At 40.3% G+C, this 18,015-nt stretch overlaps 1 protein-coding gene and 1 long non-coding RNA gene across 2 annotated transcripts in view; one reads left to right on the top strand and one right to left on the bottom strand.

The window, feature by feature from the left end:
• LOC139820217 (ras-related protein Rab-37) overlaps nucleotides 1–18,015 on the bottom strand; it is a 145,565-nt gene that overhangs the window by 102,400 nt on the left and 25,150 nt on the right. The window lies entirely within an intron of this gene.
• On the top strand, nucleotides 1,601–9,675 carry LOC139820078 (uncharacterized). Its single transcript, XR_011733898.1, has 2 exons — nucleotides 1,601–2,039; nucleotides 4,986–9,675. It is a non-coding gene; the product is annotated as an uncharacterized lncRNA (long non-coding RNA).

Here is an 18,015-nt window from a genome sequence, read left to right on the forward strand (position 1 = left end):
TTGTGTGTCATCATCGACTAACGACCGATAACGATATCATCATCCGAGATCGTATCTGCATGCGGTATCCGGCGTCGTCAATACGAACACGTAATCGACGCCAATTTATTCGATCAAAATACGACACGCTTGACAAAATCGTTGCCTAAAACAACACCGCAGAATGGCACGATGATAACGTATCGTAAATTATCATTTACAACATCACAACATCAAAGCGAGAAAAGATTATTGGAGCTTAAAAATATATACAACTGCGATAAAATAGAATTAAGTCTATTATTTAAATGCCAATTTCTTTGTCTGTCGCGTTATCGCCCCGAGTATTGAAGTGAAAATTTACGGCTGTACGCGGTTTGTGCAAAAGCGCCAGTATGCGTATTGCAATTTATTCAATAAAAAGACAGAAGTTAAAATACCAGAGTTGGGCATAGGAGAGCGATGCTTTTCAGACGCGACTTTGCCGCGGTCCGCGTGATACGTCGTTTAAAACGCAATATCCATTACCTTGCGAGCCTTTTCGTTCCGGATAGACGCGATTTGCGCCACAGCAGACAATACCAATTAAAAGTGGCGAAAGAGGAATAGGTGGAGCAAGAGAACAGAGAGGAGCTGTGCAACGAGCGAGCCGACAAAGAGACAAGATTGATTACCAGGGACACCGAGGGTGGATGCGGAGACAAAACAGATCAAAATACCATGGGGCTCGGGAGTTTAGTTTCTATTTGAGCACCCTCCCGCACGCCCGAGTGCCTTACTAATTCCATTAAACGACTACGCGTCCCGGCCCTCCATACTCTCCCCGTCACACGCGGGACCTAAATTAGCGCGCAATTATTTCTCTGGCATAACGAAATGCACGCGTATCACGAACCGCGAGAGAGCGGCATCGACACTTCTGCGACTAAATAAAATTTCTCCGTCCCGCTCTCAAAACTGTGCCGACGACGACGTGATGATGTCGACCCTTTCGAAAATACGCGCACGCGATATTCACCGCACGTTTTGTGAGCTCAGTCAATCTCTGCGTTCATTATACCATTTCATCGACGGAATTTAATGTTTCCTTTCGCGAACTGAACGGTGCTGCATCGCCAAATACATGACATCGCATTATGCGTTGTCTCGGTTATAAATTCAAATGATTGTCTTGAAAAGATTGCATAATTTTTCCGTAATTGGCACCTTTGATACGACCATTTGAACTTTAATACTTTAATACGTAAAATTTTAAATTAATGTAATATGTATATACAAAATTAAATAACTATACTCGATATTGTATGGTGTTAATATCTCTCTCGCGTCATGTTTGAAACTCATGAATAATAAAGAGAATTTCTCGCAACATATCCCATATATATTTCGTATTCTATCATATACACCCCGTATATCTTCATTTTTTTTTTACATTGTGTTTGTGTGATTAAACTGATTATCAATTATGTAATTGTACTGTGCTAACTTTAGTTGAGAATGCGTTTTAAGACTGTAAGTAATATGGTTTGTTAATTAAGACAAAGAATTGTACGCGAGTAATATTATTAAGCTCCTATAGGAGCTTTATAAAGTCTAGTCCTGATTGGTTTACTCCGTTTACTTTAAATTGATAAAAGAGAATAATTCTTTGAATGTTTCTCAATATTATCATGTGTGAAATGTTAAAATCAAGTTTAAGTATATTGAAGCACTAAAGCAATATTAACTTTTGGCGAAAATTAAAAAAATTTCACCGATGTTCTACGCTACGAACGCGAGAGAGTGGAAGATAGGAGAAACAATAAGCGGAAGCGCCATTGCCGCATCCGTCGTAATGAATTGCAGTGACGCACACACAGATTCATAATGTACTCGGTGAGCTGGCGTAACGGCGACAAGCTCTGTCGAATCTGTAAAAATTGCGGCGAACGGCGTCGGCGTGATCACAGCAGCGAATAAGTTTTATAACGTACGACGAGAAGCCGCAGAGAGAATTATCATTGTGAAAGCGGGAGAGAGGAGAAATGTCCGACACTTGACGCTGAATCAAACGCTTCGAAGTGAGTTTCTGGCCTAATCTACAATATCGCGTAATCTATCTTATGGACAGGCGACAGCCGGATAATTGATACGCGTCTCGATTAATTGGTTCGTTAGATCGATCCGACTTGCATTAACATAACATCAGCGACATCACATACGACACTTGTTCCTCTTCTCTCCATTCTCTTTTACTTTTTAATCGCGCGGACACGTATCGCATCGTCGTGACGATCGAATCGAGCGTGTTACTGCTGTTTTTTTTTTTTCGGAATAACAACGCTGTTTCGCGGTCCGTCCGCACGTCACATCGCACGTTACAAAGCCGCCCGTGGCCGTTTGCGTCACAACGTTCCGTAATTGGCAGCAAATGGGCTCAGCAAATGGGCTTTAATTCCATTTGCGCAATCAACGGCCCGTAAACGTAACGGCCATGCCGAGAGAGGATCGACAGTCGATGCCTGTCAGAAGCGTCGGCCAGTCGCCCGGCCCCGCGTTAAATAACAAAATTACCTGCCTCTTTTTGCGGCTTGCATTTAATTAACGCACCTTCGATCCGATTTTCACGACGGCGTAACGTGCGGGAAATCCATGCGGATTCTTCAAATGGTATCCATATGAAGTGAGATCTTGAAAATGCAAACCGTTTATTATATATTTCCCCTTCTTCATTAAATCATAGTATTTTTAAATTAAAAATAAATCGTTACTAACATTCTAAAAATAATCATCATAATTTAGTAGAGTAAATAAAAATAGATCTTTTATACAAAATTATAATAACAAGAAGAGAGTTAAAAGGACTTAAAATAGTATTTTAATAATTTAAAATATGATTAAATATTAAGAATTAATAAAATAAATTGGTCTACTTCAATCTCTCTTCAAAATTCAAAAATATATGAATTGTAAATAGTAATTAAATAATAGGAATAAAAAACGATCATAAATTAGAGCATACTTCATCAATTTTTTAAATATCGTGTGAGTAATAATTTATGCTTCCGATCGCGAAGATACACATTCGCGAATACATTCAACGATATGACTGAATGCTTCCTTATGAAAAATGCGCCTCGAATTATCGTACAATGAGGAACGTAGTGCAAAAGAGATAAATGAGGATTATTATATCAAAGTCGCCCCGATATGAAGAGCGCAATATTCCGCAGTGAAACGATTCTTCTTCGCAGCATAACGCAAAAGCTCCTCTTAATTAAATACAAGTGTTAAAATAATTCAACGTAAAAAAGCACCGGACACTCACATTTTCACACTTAGTCGTCCGGCTGCAAAAAATTGCTCTTTAAACCGTTCCGTAATGTGTCGGATGAATCGATCGCGCTAACCGGAGGTTCATTAATATAATATCCATCGATTGATACCCCATGGACTCGAACACCGGGCATTAACGACTTACTTAGTGCGCTCAGAACGACGGTGTCATTCTTGTTATTCTTATCGTTCTGGTGACGAAAAAAAATTACGTACGATGCGAGAGCGAAGCGACGTGTAAACCCTCGCGCCGGGAATCATACAAAACGCCAATCATAAAGTGAGAAAAAGACAAGATGCCAAGAGCAAGGTTTAATCGCCCTTGTCTACGTTGTCCGCTAGTGCCGGGAGTAAAAGTCGATTTCCCGTTACCATCCATAATTGACGCGTCGCACCGTAATTGGTCATCGTCGTAATGTCGTCGTTCGGGAATCGATTGTTCGGTGCGTGCGAAAGCCGACATCGGCTGTTAACTCCGCGCCCGTTCTCCGTCCGGAAATCAATGGCTGCGTCTCTCTACTCTTAGGAGACAAAATGTATATTGCGCGGGCATGTAAATTTCCTACACGTTGGTCGATTAATTAGAATCTCGTTAAACAAACTCTATCGGGACTCGAAATTGAATTTGACGTACTGAAACATCGTTGTAGCAATTTGTCCGCGTATTGCCTGGATATCGATGAGTGATTTAATGAAATTCTGTCGCAGCGAAAAGTTCGCGTTGCGTCTTTTGTATTTCGAGGAATGGAAAACAGCGTTTGTCAATAAACTTCTTTTTTCTTTATTTATTATTCGAGCTAGTTGTCGCGTTTCCACGTAAAAGTGATTCAATAATGTGACGCGCGTAATTTGTGAAACCACATAGATACGTAATGCGTAATAATCGTCCTGTGATAATCGTTGATTTCGTTCGCGTTTGACATCAAAAACGCGTAAGTACGCGTATAATGCGCCAAAATGGCTATTCCGGTAATAAAGCCTATTATATGCCTGGAAATTTGCGATATTGTAACACCATTTTCCCGCGTGATCGAGTCTCCTAAACATTCAATTAGGAGAACGAGTTCTCGACGAGAGATTCGATAGCCGATCATTTCGGCCTCGTGATAGATTCTACTGTGCATTTATCGGCCGGGTACGCGGTTTGCGCGATGCGCACAACCGCATAACGTTTTGCTTGTTTTCTGCGTCACTCATTCCTCCACGTTCTTTTAATTTGCAATTAAAGATATCTATTTTTATGACAAACCGTTGATGATAAGAAGAATAAAGAAGAGAAAGCAATTTGGAATTCTCGTGAAAAATACGCCTATAACTATAACTAGTATAACTTATCCATTTTGTATCTAGTCTTACACATTAAAAGTTAATAATTAACAATTTGTTTTATATATAAAAAATATTAATAAAGGATTAAATATTATCTTCATTATATTATTTTATTAAATATCTATTTTTAACATTATATGCTAATTAATATATATGTATATGTTGCAAATGAAAAAAAATCTTAGGTAATTATCGCTACCTAACCACGCTATCTAATCTTAGAAGATAAAGCAACAGTAGGGGCAATCGCGACGCGTTTCCGTCTCGCAGAATCTTTCCGCTGTCAGACTCGAAGGGTCATTGAGAAGCGTCTCATTCAGTGGCTTTCAATAATAGCTCATGCGTACATTAAAACTCAACAGGTCTAACGACGAAGGCAAAACACGGTCCGGATTACTTCGTGAGAGTGGATCCCCTTTGATCCGAAAAAGCAGTCAACTTCCTCCGCCCTTCCGTCGTCGGCCGACACCGATCGCGCCCCGATCAGCTTTTAAAAGTCCGATCGAACCGCGCCACAAAGAGGATAAATGCGACTGACAGACAACGAAGTTCGGAGAACAAGTGGACGGCCCTACGAGCCGAGCCAGTGCAGGAAAACACAGCGGAGGATGAGGCGGAGTAGGAGGGGGCGGAGGTGCCGAAGGCATAGGAAGGGAGAGAAAGCGAAAGGGGACGAGGGAAGGGAAAAAGAGAGAAAGCCTATCCACGATTGTGCTATCGTAAATGGGTTAAACGGCAGGTCGAGAGGGCAACCAATTTAAATCACCGCCAATTCTGTGCAGTCCAATTCGATTCAGCGAGATCGTTTTGAAGCCACCCAACACCATGCTTCCATTTTCACTTTCCCTGTTTTCCGCCTTCCCGCCCTCTGACCTTGCCTGCGCATCCACGAGCTCGACATCATTTCCGATTGTAGCAACAATGAAGTCAACTTTCGGGCTATTTTCTCGCTGTCTGATTCGCGCTTCGACGTTCGCGCGAAACTCGGCACATTCGAGGCGACGCGACGATGCCTGTCTTTGAATAATCAATGTTCAAATGCGCTCGTCACCGCAAAAGTCACTCGGTTCGTATGCTGGTACTTACACTCGCTATAATTTCGATTACAGGTGTAGCCCCTCATATCGCGCAAATGTAATTGCGACGCGTGTATGCATAAATGCGGGTCGATTTATGCGTAACGCAATATCGTACGTTATGGCTGGAGACACATAATTTTTAGGAGTCGTTTTCATCGCCCATTATCTCCGTGGGCGTTTCTCGAAGAGCTATGATGACGATGCAGACAGCTATCATCGTTTGCCAGCTTATAATTATCACAGGTCAGATCTGATCAATATTTGAAGTTAGATTTGACTTTCAAGAATAAAACACGCGATGAAATTTATACTCTAATTAACGTAATTATTAGAACTCAAAGTTCTTCGTAATTAACATTATAGCGCGTGTTGTGTTTGCGTGTTGTAATTTGTTAATAATTCTGTTATAGTTACGGTTTGCGATTTGAAATTATAACACCTCGAAACATGTATCGTGTCGAGCTTATGCGCGTTCTCGATATCCAGTGCACCGCGAAAAATCGACAACGAGGAGCAAAAAGGCAGAAAGAGGGCGGATAGGGAGCGGGCAGGGTCGAAGAGGCTGAACCCTCTGGAACTCTCGTTGGCAGCGGGCCAGCCTCGATTCGCATCGTCATCGTGTACTTTCGGTGTATAGGACTGTGCAGTAATAGAGATCGCCTGGTTACTCCATTAAATTGGCACTCTGACGGTTTAACAACCCGCGCGGAAAAAAAGCCCGGAGGTAAATTGAATCTTGACCATTTCTGAGAAACATTGTGACGCATTTTTGTTTTTGAAAATGACTAATGTCTTTCTTTTTTGGAATTCTTTCCTCAAATCTACCGCTGTTTCTTAAGGGACATGCTCATATCTTCTTATCTAACAATAAGGTTATTAATTATACATAAATGTATAGATTTACATAGTTTTATATCTGAACACTCTAAAATAGTTATCTAACATCATGGAACGCCATCAGATTTAATTACATATAAAAGAATCAAGAGTTAAACAGAAATACGCGCGTTCTGCCGTTTATTCAAAATTTAACTTTTCTTATTGTTACAGCATATCCTAATAATTCGGAGACATAATCTTTATAGCCTAATTTTCCATTCTCTCTCTCATATCATCTTTATATATAATATATAAAATATTTATAAATGCATTGTAAATGTATATGTGTATTGTATATAATTATCGATAATTATATATTTATATTTATAAACATATATATATTGCTAGTTATTAGTAATTATTAATAAAATTCTGTGTTACTAGTTTGTCATTGAGATGAGATTAGGAAACTTTGGCGCAGATTTCTTCAGACAAAGAACGTATTAATTTCGACTCTTACGTAATCATACTCAACGTTCCTGTAACTGCTGAAACAGCAGAAAGTGTTACAAACTCCTATTAATAACGTACATACACCAAGCGATTAATCGTCATGACACGTTTGCTACGTTAAATGCGTTCGTACAACAGACCGCACGGTATAGAAAATGCATAGAAAAACAAGTATACAGGACGCACACACGGTAAAACGTCGATGTTACACCGTTGTTTACAATGCTTAACATTGAACCGTTAAATGAAGCGTTTAGCGCACGAGCATCGTTCGCCGAACCGCAGGTAGTCGATTTATTTCCTTTCGGATGCGCTCGCGTTTACAGCTGCGATAAGATCGCCGAGAGGGGTTGCGCATCGTCTACGATGGGCGTGGCTCCTAGACGTATCATTTATTTACATTACCATTCGCGAATGATAGCTCGTGGTGCGACTGAGATACAAAATCCCTATTCTTAATTGATTGAAAATAATGATTATTTGCTAATTATTATTATTCCTACACTGAGAAAAAAAATCGTAGATTCAAAAAAATATTATTTGATTCAACTAACAATAAATGCAGCGGTCACGAGCTGTCAAGCTAACATTTGTTAATTCAAAAAATATTATATTTAAATAAATTCAGAATTTCTTGATATTACTCACGTATATTTGATTTAAATATATTAATATTTGCATTAAACAAATCACTACAACTAAACGAGTTTAGTCAAATTTACAACATTTTTTTCTCAGTGTATGTAAACGAGATTTATTGTAACAACATCGAATATAAACTGCAATTTCAACTTGCGTTATATAAATTTATATATAAATGTATATGTAATAGAACGTATTTGGTGCCATCCTATAATAATTCGAAAGTTACACCAGTATATATACACATCACCAATACATCTTAAGAAATTAATTACATCGCGCTATTTTGTCGGATTTTGTTGAATATTCGAACGTGGGTAAAATTATCATCCCGATAGTAATATTGTATGCGCTTTGATATTAATGTAACCGTTTCGCCCGCTTTATTCGCATCGATAATTTCCGCCATCCGCGCGCACGGCGAAGAGATTAATTAATTGTCGTTCGTCCCCACTCAAAGAGCCATCGTCTATCGGCGTGAGTGATTTAAATAAATTGTGCGATCGCGGGACACGCCTATGGAGGGAAGGACGAATGCAGTTTCGCGGCGATCTTATCTTCTCGCGTCAATTAACATTGTACGGTCGCGAGCCGTATGAGTCGCGAGGAAAATATTCACCGCCCGTCGTAAGCGACTCGTTACGTTGTAACTCATTTCGCGTAATAATGGAGCAATTACGAAGGAAATTATCCGTATCCGCGTTTCCAGTTATAATTCCGATCGCTTTCCGGTCGTGTCCCTCAAGGCGACGCGTTCAGTGGAAGGTCCGTAATGTGACTTCAGAAAAGAAACAAGGCGTGAAATTATTATTTAAAAAATATTCGAAAACTCGAACGAATCCACTTTTACGACGAGCGAATTTATCCATGGATGTTAAAGCCAAATATGGAAAAACTGCGTTATATTTATACGTTTAAACGTGATTCATTATTGCCCGAAGATATTACCGTTTACGTGAATTTATAAAACAAAGATAAAGCAGAGGTGACTAATATCTTTCTCGGAACAACGAAGATTCGATATTCGTTGTTTCCGCGCGCGCGTATATCTGAACCATCTTCCGAATGATAACGCTTCTCTGAAACATATTGTAACGCCTGTAAGCTCAGACAGTCATAGGCAAATTTAACCGCCGATGATTTCACGCATCATCGACGACGCACGCAGCGACGGGCGCGTTAAGGCTGACGCCACACTTGGCTGCATCTCCGGATATGGCATTCCCGCTCGTGATCGAAGAACGGGGTATCACTCACAAATGATAATTTAAATAAGTAATACCGCTTTTGTGGAGAAAAGCCACGCCTATATCCCAGCAGGCAAACGCCGGTCGCGAATTGATTGAATAACCGCGAGTGCAGTTGTGTGCAAAAGTTTCGACGGAGTTGCGCGCGATCATTACGGACATGATTGCAAGTGCAACAACCGAGAAATGTTTTTCTCTTACATTATTTTCAATGTCAGTTATTTTTTAATGCAACACGCGTAAATACTATGTTCCATTAATTCCCTCAATTATCGATATAAAGCCTCCTTTATCCTTTTCCCTCAAATTCCCCAATTCTTCCTGTTGTTTTTTCCCCGCTTTAATTTATCTTTGAATTTTAACATAAATAATATATATAACTGCCAATATTCCACAAATTTTTGTTACACTATATGTATACTTTATATACAAGATAATGTAATTACACAATTAATGTAGGTACACAATTAATCCTTTCGTTCTCTTTTAATTAATCGCTTGCATACGTAAATAATAGAAGGCACATAAATACCATGGCCAATCTCAATTCCCACAATCGACGAGAGCTGATTCGGCGCAAGGTAGCAAAGTGAAACTCGATTGTGTTGCTTTCTACAAAATTAATCATCCTATTTGGCAATAAGCTACAGCGGCGAGCGCACGTCCAACGTTTTCACGCACGGCACCGTTGATGCACCACCGCCGATCGTGTTTATGTAACAAGATTTATTATAAAATCGCAGAAAAGTGTACGTATGCGGGTGCTTACTTTCCAACATTAACGAGCGCGGTTCATTGCGTGCTGTTTTTTTTACGCACGATCCCGTGCCGTCAGATTGTACATACGCGAAGCGAGAAGTACGGATGTTCACACACACACCAATCATTTTTTTTCGCACGCGCAAAAAAGCGCATCCAATATAGAGCTATTATGTACTTACTGTACTACTCGCGTAATCATTTCTTTCTTTTAAAGGTTCGCTATTTTTATCCGTGGCTGTTTAATGTATAATATGTACGCCGCATTAAGTCGCATGTCGATAACGTGCCATACATTAAATGAATTTGTTTAATGCGTATTATGCGCATGTAAAGCTGGATTTTCACGAGCCGCTGAAACCGACCGTTCGAGCGACAAAACGGATCACGTGACGACGTTTGTATCGTTTGTATGGTACAAACGTCGTCACGTGATCCGTTTTGTCGCTCGAACGGTCGGTTTCAGCGGCTCGTGAAAATCCAGCTTAAAACATTGAATGCCGTGAATAATTAAACGCAAATTCTGTTTTCTTCGGTACATATCTTTGTGCGAGATATACGATCATACCTTTTGAACGCCAGTCTAAAGCCAGACGTAGGAGAGAAAGAGGCGGGGAGAGCGAGGAATGATTCGAGAGTATAGTGCGAGACTCGGGAGGGAATTATACTTGCATGAGCCAGGCCTCCCTCCGGCCCTCCGGCCTGAATGGTAATTAAAGCGTGCGAGACTTTCTTACAATGCTCTTAATTCCCAAGGAGGACAACTCGCCGACGAATCTGCTATTTTACGAAGAAGTGATCGAAATGTTGTTTCTCGAAACTCTTACATGCATAATTGTAAACATATGATCTCTAAAAGAATATAAATATACAAATCTTATTCCAAAAGCATATTTGGAGAAGAATAACATAGATCATTATCACCTCATATCAAGTATCATCTCAGTATCATCTTATAAATATACAATATGATTAAAGTGTGTAAGATTCTTCCTTCATAATTATATATAAAAATAAACGTATTTAAGATAACCATGAAATAAAAATATTCTCCAGTTGACAATATTAATTTCAAATAATTATCAGAAGTAATCTTCATGATTGATTCAGATACTGATTGTATAATGAGGTAACGCGTGTCTCTGACTTTCTTAAGCTCGCATAAATGACAAGTCAATTTGAATTGCGCGGAAAAAGATCCTCGTGACCGTACGAATCCCATAACACGAGAAAGAACATGAGCTCGAAAAGTCGGAAGTATCGAATTTGTTTTTATTTTCGACATACAGGGAACTCGTATGTCTCGCGATCAACAGGTGACCAGTTGAATATTGGGTAGGACGACGTTTCGCAGGAAACGCACTATTGCCAGACTCGCAGCCGGTGATCGTGAATCATGAATTTCAAAGATCTCCATCAACATAAAATCTGACGAAAATCGTGTACAATAGTTCGTCGCATAAAAATTTAATGTAACAACGTAGAGAAAAATGTTTATCCTTCACCGTGTTTATCCATTATCGTAAATGTTCTACTAGTGGTTAGAAGTTAATTGTAAAATACTTTACGACAAATATATAAATTATTAGTTCGATAATAAAAACCAAAATTCACTTTCGACTCCTGCAGATCTTCCAATTTTGCTCATTCGTCGCACGCAATGGTGCGTCCAACGCAGAAATAACCAGTCGCAAACGGTTTCTCGCGTTATAAATCACGTCCGCGGAGTGGTAAGTATCCTCGAAACGTCGACACTATAAATATCGCACACGCAAAATAAACAATCCGGAAAGAGATCGATTCGTCCCATCGATCCATTCCGGTCGATCGACTTACCCTCGTTCGCTCTCCTTCGCCCCTATCCACCCTCATCCGACACTGGCTTTTCCCTATAAACGGCAACGGGAATTCCGAACAACTCGAAATCTCTCGCGCGAGCCGTCGACTAGATAAATCATACGACTCCCGCCCGCGTTCGTCTACTTTCGTCTTTGACTCTCTTAAGTCACTTCTGTCCACGTGATCGCGCCGGTATGCACGTCGTGTAAACTTCCAACGTACGCATATGTATGTGTGTGTGTGTGTGTTGAGTTAAGATTACATATCCACGAGTGTTCACAATGCGGAGGCAATAGACTGCGAAAATCTGCGAAATGCATACTCACTAATGCCGTTGATTTATTGTACACATTAAAGTCACGGCAATCTCTTTTCTCGCAACAGGAAGACAATTCATATGACATTTCTTTTCCTCGGATAAATAAAAAAGAAAAAATGTCGGCATGCGTGCGGTACAAATTTTAAGAATGAATGCAATTGGCTATTGATTGAGACATTAGATAATCTTTAGTCCACGATATTAAAACAAAACTTAGAATACGAAGCGGTTGAGCTTAAGAGATACTTATCTCACTAATTGCTAACTAAAAGCAATCTCCAACGTAAATATTTTTATAAAAGATATAAGAAAGATCTTTGCTCTAATTTGTGGACAATTTTATTTATTCGTTCAATATTGAAGCGGATATTGGAAAATAGAAACAATATTGTTTTTCAATTTACTAAAATAAATCGTTGCAAAACATCGCCAGCGTATTTTCTTTCTAACTGCGCGTATATCTTGCTAAATAGAATCCAAATATTTTCGGTATAAAATTATTAAACAATAGATACCTGTGAAATTTTATTTAAATCTCAAATCGACAATTTACCCTAAACTACGTTTGTCATTTACGGAGTCAAGCGCAAAGCGGAGACAAGCATGAGGAAACTTTTCGATCACCAATGTCATCATATTTGACTGCAAGCATAATCAGATACGGAGCCAACAATGTGATGCCTAGTGAACAGAAAGAGCAGAATATATATAGAAGGGGGAAGAGGAGGAGGAGGAGGAGGAAAGAAAGAGAGAGAAAGGGAACAACTGTGCCGCACGAGTGCACGCAAAGTCGAAGCGTCGCCGCGGCCGGTTCGGTTCCTACGTCGATCCCTCGGTGTTGCGCCTTGCGGTCGCCCGTACGTGCGAGCTTCGCGATGCTACGATCCGATAAGCATCCCCCCTTGGGCCCCTCGGCCGCTCTTCACCATCCCTCCGTGCCCCTCTCCAAATCGACTGAACGATCCCTCACGCGCGCCGCCGCTCGTCGTGCACAGCCTCCTCTTCGGCCTCACCGCGACCTCACCGCGGTCGTAAACGCGAAAAGATAGAGCGAGAGAGAGAGAGACCTGATCGACGTGTCTTCGTTCCACACGATCGCTCCTCGTCTCACCTTGCGGTCGCCGCGCACCTCCCCCTCCCACGCGAGTCCGATTTCTCCTTCTTCTCTCCTCCACCGCCTCCTTCATCTCCTCCTTCTCCTCCACCGCCCAACCTCGAGATACTCTCGCATAGACCTCCTGCCGCAACAGCTATTCTTGCTTTCGCCGTCCTCGTCGCACCACTGTCGCCGAAGGTTCCGAGGGTCGTACCGTCGGGTTCCACTCCCGTCGGGCCGGTTCCCTCGTTCCCTCCTTCAAGATTCGAAGCAGCCTGCTGCGGTCGTCCTCTTTCAGCAGCAGAGGGTCAGCGTGACGCTCTTTCTTCTTTGCTCACTTGTTCTTTACTTTGTTCCACTCGATCTCATCCCTCTCGCTTCATCTTTGTTCAAATAAAGAAAGAAAGAGAAAAAGAGAGAGAGTTCACGCGCGCATCATCCTTCTTTGTCGATCAGAGATGATAGCATTGGTTTGTCGTGTATCTCTGTTTTCGACTGTCTAATACCTTAATTCTGGACTAACTTCGTCTGTAAAAACGGTCCAATGAGTGACTCTAGAACCGTATTTCTCTTTAATAATCGTACTTTCCTTGTCTCTCTCTCTCTTCATTCCATCTCACCATCCGTAAGTTCTTCTTCCTTTTGCTGTCGCACTGCATTTTTTTTCGTTGGACACGTTTCTCTGTTTTTCTTATCCCGATGTATTTCTTCCCTCGTCACTTTCCTGCGTTAGTCCTCCTCTTCGGGGACTGTTTCTATCGTTCAGTCAGGTAGAGTTCTCTTTCTCTTTCTTTCTCTTTTATTTCACCAGATGAGTCTCCCTCGCGCACATTTCTTCCCCTTCTCTTTATTCTCGACTGGTTCTGTCTTCGTCATTTCACCGGATATATCTGTATCTGACGACTTCGTCTACTCATTCCCTCTCGCGTTGTATTTCATGCGTACCCTCTCGCTCCATTCTTACTAACACTCCTCTCTTCTCTCTTTCCTTTTCTTTCCTTCTTTCTCTCTCTCTCTCTCTCCTTCTCTTTCTCGCATATACACATACATACACATATATTCATTCGGATGCGTACGTGCCAACCTCGCCTTGGCTCAACGAAATACGCACGCGTGTCTCCACGGGCGACGCTCGTGATGCCTCAAGCGTGTGCGTTACGCGTACATATACATATATGTATGCGCGCGTGCAGCGACTCGTCACGGTCGCATTTATACGCGCGTAAACGCGGCGACGTGGACAAGGGACGGCCAAACCCCCGAAATCCTCTCCGATCCCGATGTCGTCGTATCGAAGTCCCCTCGCAAACCGTTGCGTCTTTAGATTTTTCTCCCAATTAACGAGCATCGCCTGATTAGACCACTCCACTAGACCACTAGCATCGCCACTAGACTGAAATTGTTTAATCCTTAATACATAATATTCTACACGTAACATCAAAATTCAGACAAACATATTCAGCGAAAAGAAAATGCGGTGCGACAATAAAAGAGATATTGTTCTCCTTTTGTCGTAAAATCATTACATTCTGTATTGCAATTAAATTCGAGATTAAATATACGGTATGCCATGTGTTTATCATACCTTTTACGTATTAAATAAACACAGATATTAAAAAAGAATCTAAATATAGTTCTGTCACATACCTATCTGTAATATCTTAAAGTAAATCCTAATATCTAAATACCAAATATAAGTAAACATCATGTGCCGCATATCATGAGAGCGAGATAAAATTTGAATTGATACATATGATCGATTCAATCCGATAAAATTCATTAGTTAGATCATCTTACGATTAAGTGCAATTCCGTTCGATCACTTCGATCGAATCGAAGTTACCTTGCATTAAACGGACGACATTATATGTATATAGATATACATTAATCATAACATTTCAATTCGAGATCGAAAGGATAGTTGGCGATTTTTCCATCGTTTCTGGAGTATTTTGAAAGGTCTCGCTCCGCGTATACTTGGCACAAGACACTACCGTGTCTCTTGATTGTCCGTGCGCTAATATTCGTCTCATCAGTCGAGCGACGAAGGCGCAGTTATCTCGGAACGAGCTATCAGTCGGCGAGCTATTTCGTCGTATATTTCCAGCTTTCACGAGTAATGCGGATCGCCTCAATTGTCCAAACAACGTGATTCTCCCCATTAATTGCGCCGCGTGATTGTAATACTTCACATTCCCGATCTACGATCTAGCGATCCTTTTGCTTTCCTCGCGCTATACCGGATACATATCGGCCAAGCGATTTCACGTTTCTTTTACGACGGATGCACGAATGTTACCGGTTCCCCGCGCGTTTTACATATCCGCAAAAGATTGCAGATTATAGAGCGGCGCGACGTATCGGCGGGACGAAACAGCGTCGCGTTCGTTTCACGAAGTGGCATTCACCGAAGCACCATACGTCGCGCGGACGTGCACTCATGCGAATCGACGAGATAGTGTCATCTGCCACGATCTTTCCGACTCGGCTAAACGGGGAATATATAAGAGGCTCTCGAGGAATTTTATCCTCTGAAGGAGACATATCGACCTATCTCGCGAACTATCGGTTATCTGCACGATAGTTTCTTAGTGTTCTTCGATGATCATTGCGGTACCTCATTGCTTCCTAAATGGGCCTATGTATTAACGTACCTATTCTTTTATGTGCAAAAAACTTGTATTTTCAAGGTTGTAAAGTTAAAGTTATCAAAGCATGTCTTTCATCGTTTATCTTTTGCATGCGGAATTTATACATTCCAATTCCAAATTTGGAATTATACATTTTACAACTGAAGAAAATGACGATTTTCCAATGTTTGTTCTAAAATTTGAATGGTCTAAAATCTTAGTTGTCCATTTCACATTTTCGTTATTTAAAAGATATATTAGAAATTATTAAGTATCTACGAATTAAGTATGTACACTACAGTATTTAGTCCGTCATATCGCACAGGAAACTGTAAATGACTGAGTCTCTTTTCCTCGCTTCAAGGCATAATATTTTAACCGTAGCTTTATGCGATAGAAACTTGCATGACGACGTCCCGACTACTTACGATTAGGTAAAAATTAAATGCGACAAGTAGGTAATATACAGCACATTTAAACATTGTGTAACAATATACATGATACATTATTATATATGTTAGTGATATAGGAACCGGGGCTTGCGCAACTTTCACGTAAGATTAACAAACAGTCAAATGAATATAAAACCGGTTTTTGAATTTATGTGGAAACGAGAAACAACCGGGCTAAGCTGACGTGAATCAATTGTTTCGCCTGGCAGAAATTAACTGTGAATTCCTAAACATGAATCTGACACACTATTGGCAGACAACAACGTTCGATATGTAGAAATATTTCATTCGCTTAGAGCATCGCACAAATATCTCCTTTACTCCGATTGTTATTCTTTATTCAACTGTGAACTTTCGGAAAGCAATCACAATTTCGTTCACTTAAAAATGGGAAAAGATGATCAATGTAGAGACAAAGTAAATCCATAATTTACAAGACCCGTTTTAGGTACGGCTTTATGTTAAAGAACTCCGTTTACAAATTATATATTATATTTTAAATTATAGGCTATTAATTATAAATTATAGGCTTACTTCACCCTCGCATGCTAATCCCTCCGCGTGTTTTTGCCCGAGTAGTCTCACGAACAAAAGTTCACGAATATCGTTGCTCTTTAGAATGCGCTGTTTACAAGAGCCGGGAGTCAACGTCGCGCGCCTGCGGGACTTGATATCCGCGCCAACGCGGATACCACCTGAATACGAAGGTCGCAGGGTCGGTGGAGAGATCCCTGCAACGTCGTGGATAACTTTCATCGTGAGTGCCGGCGCTATTGTGTATACGTACATACGAGGAGGAGAGAAGCCGTAGGGGTTATTACGCCGCGCTTTCTGCGCGCCTCTCCGCGTCGCGCTCTTTCTGGAGCCTTCCTGGAAGTTCCGAGTCGGGGAAGGCAGCAGCGGCAGGAGATGAGGAGAGCGACGAGGAGGACGGAAACCGGGTAGGATGGAGTACCGAAAGGGGAAGGAGAGGCCTACCGTGGAGAGAAGTTACGGCTTACAGAGCTAAATCTCATCGTTCGCCAGACAAGAGAGAGAGAGAGAAAGATAAGGATAAACAGATAAATAGCAGGAATGCGCAAACATTGGACAAACGGTAATGTAAGGCGGAACGCCGAGATAAGCGATAATATGCGCCCCCTCAGCGTTAGTGATTAACGATTAGATGACATATAACGTCTTCATCATGTTAAATAATCGAAGACACGGAGTGTCCCGATACTGATAAACCTATTCAACTTTATTCAATATTATCTGTTTATTTATGTCACGCATATAAATTCAATATTAATGAGAACAAAATATCCAACATTGATATATAAAAAATATATAAAAGATAATAATAATAAAAGGAACAGAAAGGCATGAACTCCATATTGATAAACCGAAAATATAACTATGCATCATAAAGCGTTTTATACCTTCAAAACTTTTGTCGAAAAATTTGCACGTTCAAAAATATACAAAACACAAAACTATATTACATCGATCCTTAAGGTGATCCTAAAGCCGTGATCCTAACCGGTTTTTTTCTTAGCACTAATCTTTTAATTGACTTTATAGAAATACAAAATTCTTGTCTAGAATTAAAGTACGCATCAAAATCTAGGTCATGGTGGTCGAATTTATATCGAAAACAAAAAAAAATTAATATTTTTTGTTATACGTGACGACCACCACATATAAATTCGACCACCATGACCTAGATTTTGATGCGTACTTTAATTCTAGACAAGAATTTTGCATTTCTACAAAACCAATTAAAAGATTAGTGCTAAGAAAAAAACTGAAAAAAACCGGTTAGGATCACGGCTTTAGGATCACCTTAAACAAATATTTTTTAACGAATATATACTATAAAGCGAATATATTCTACAAATGTAAAAAAAAAGAATAAATGACAAAAAATATTAAAAAATTATCGGTATTTTTATTCGTTTTTATTTCTAAAAATCAGTTTAATATAGTTCCACTTATAAAAATATGATAAATTGTTC

Source organism: Temnothorax longispinosus, chromosome 1, assembly GCF_030848805.1.
Source record: "Temnothorax longispinosus isolate EJ_2023e chromosome 1, Tlon_JGU_v1, whole genome shotgun sequence".
NCBI lineage: Eukaryota > Metazoa > Arthropoda > Insecta > Hymenoptera > Formicidae > Temnothorax > Temnothorax longispinosus.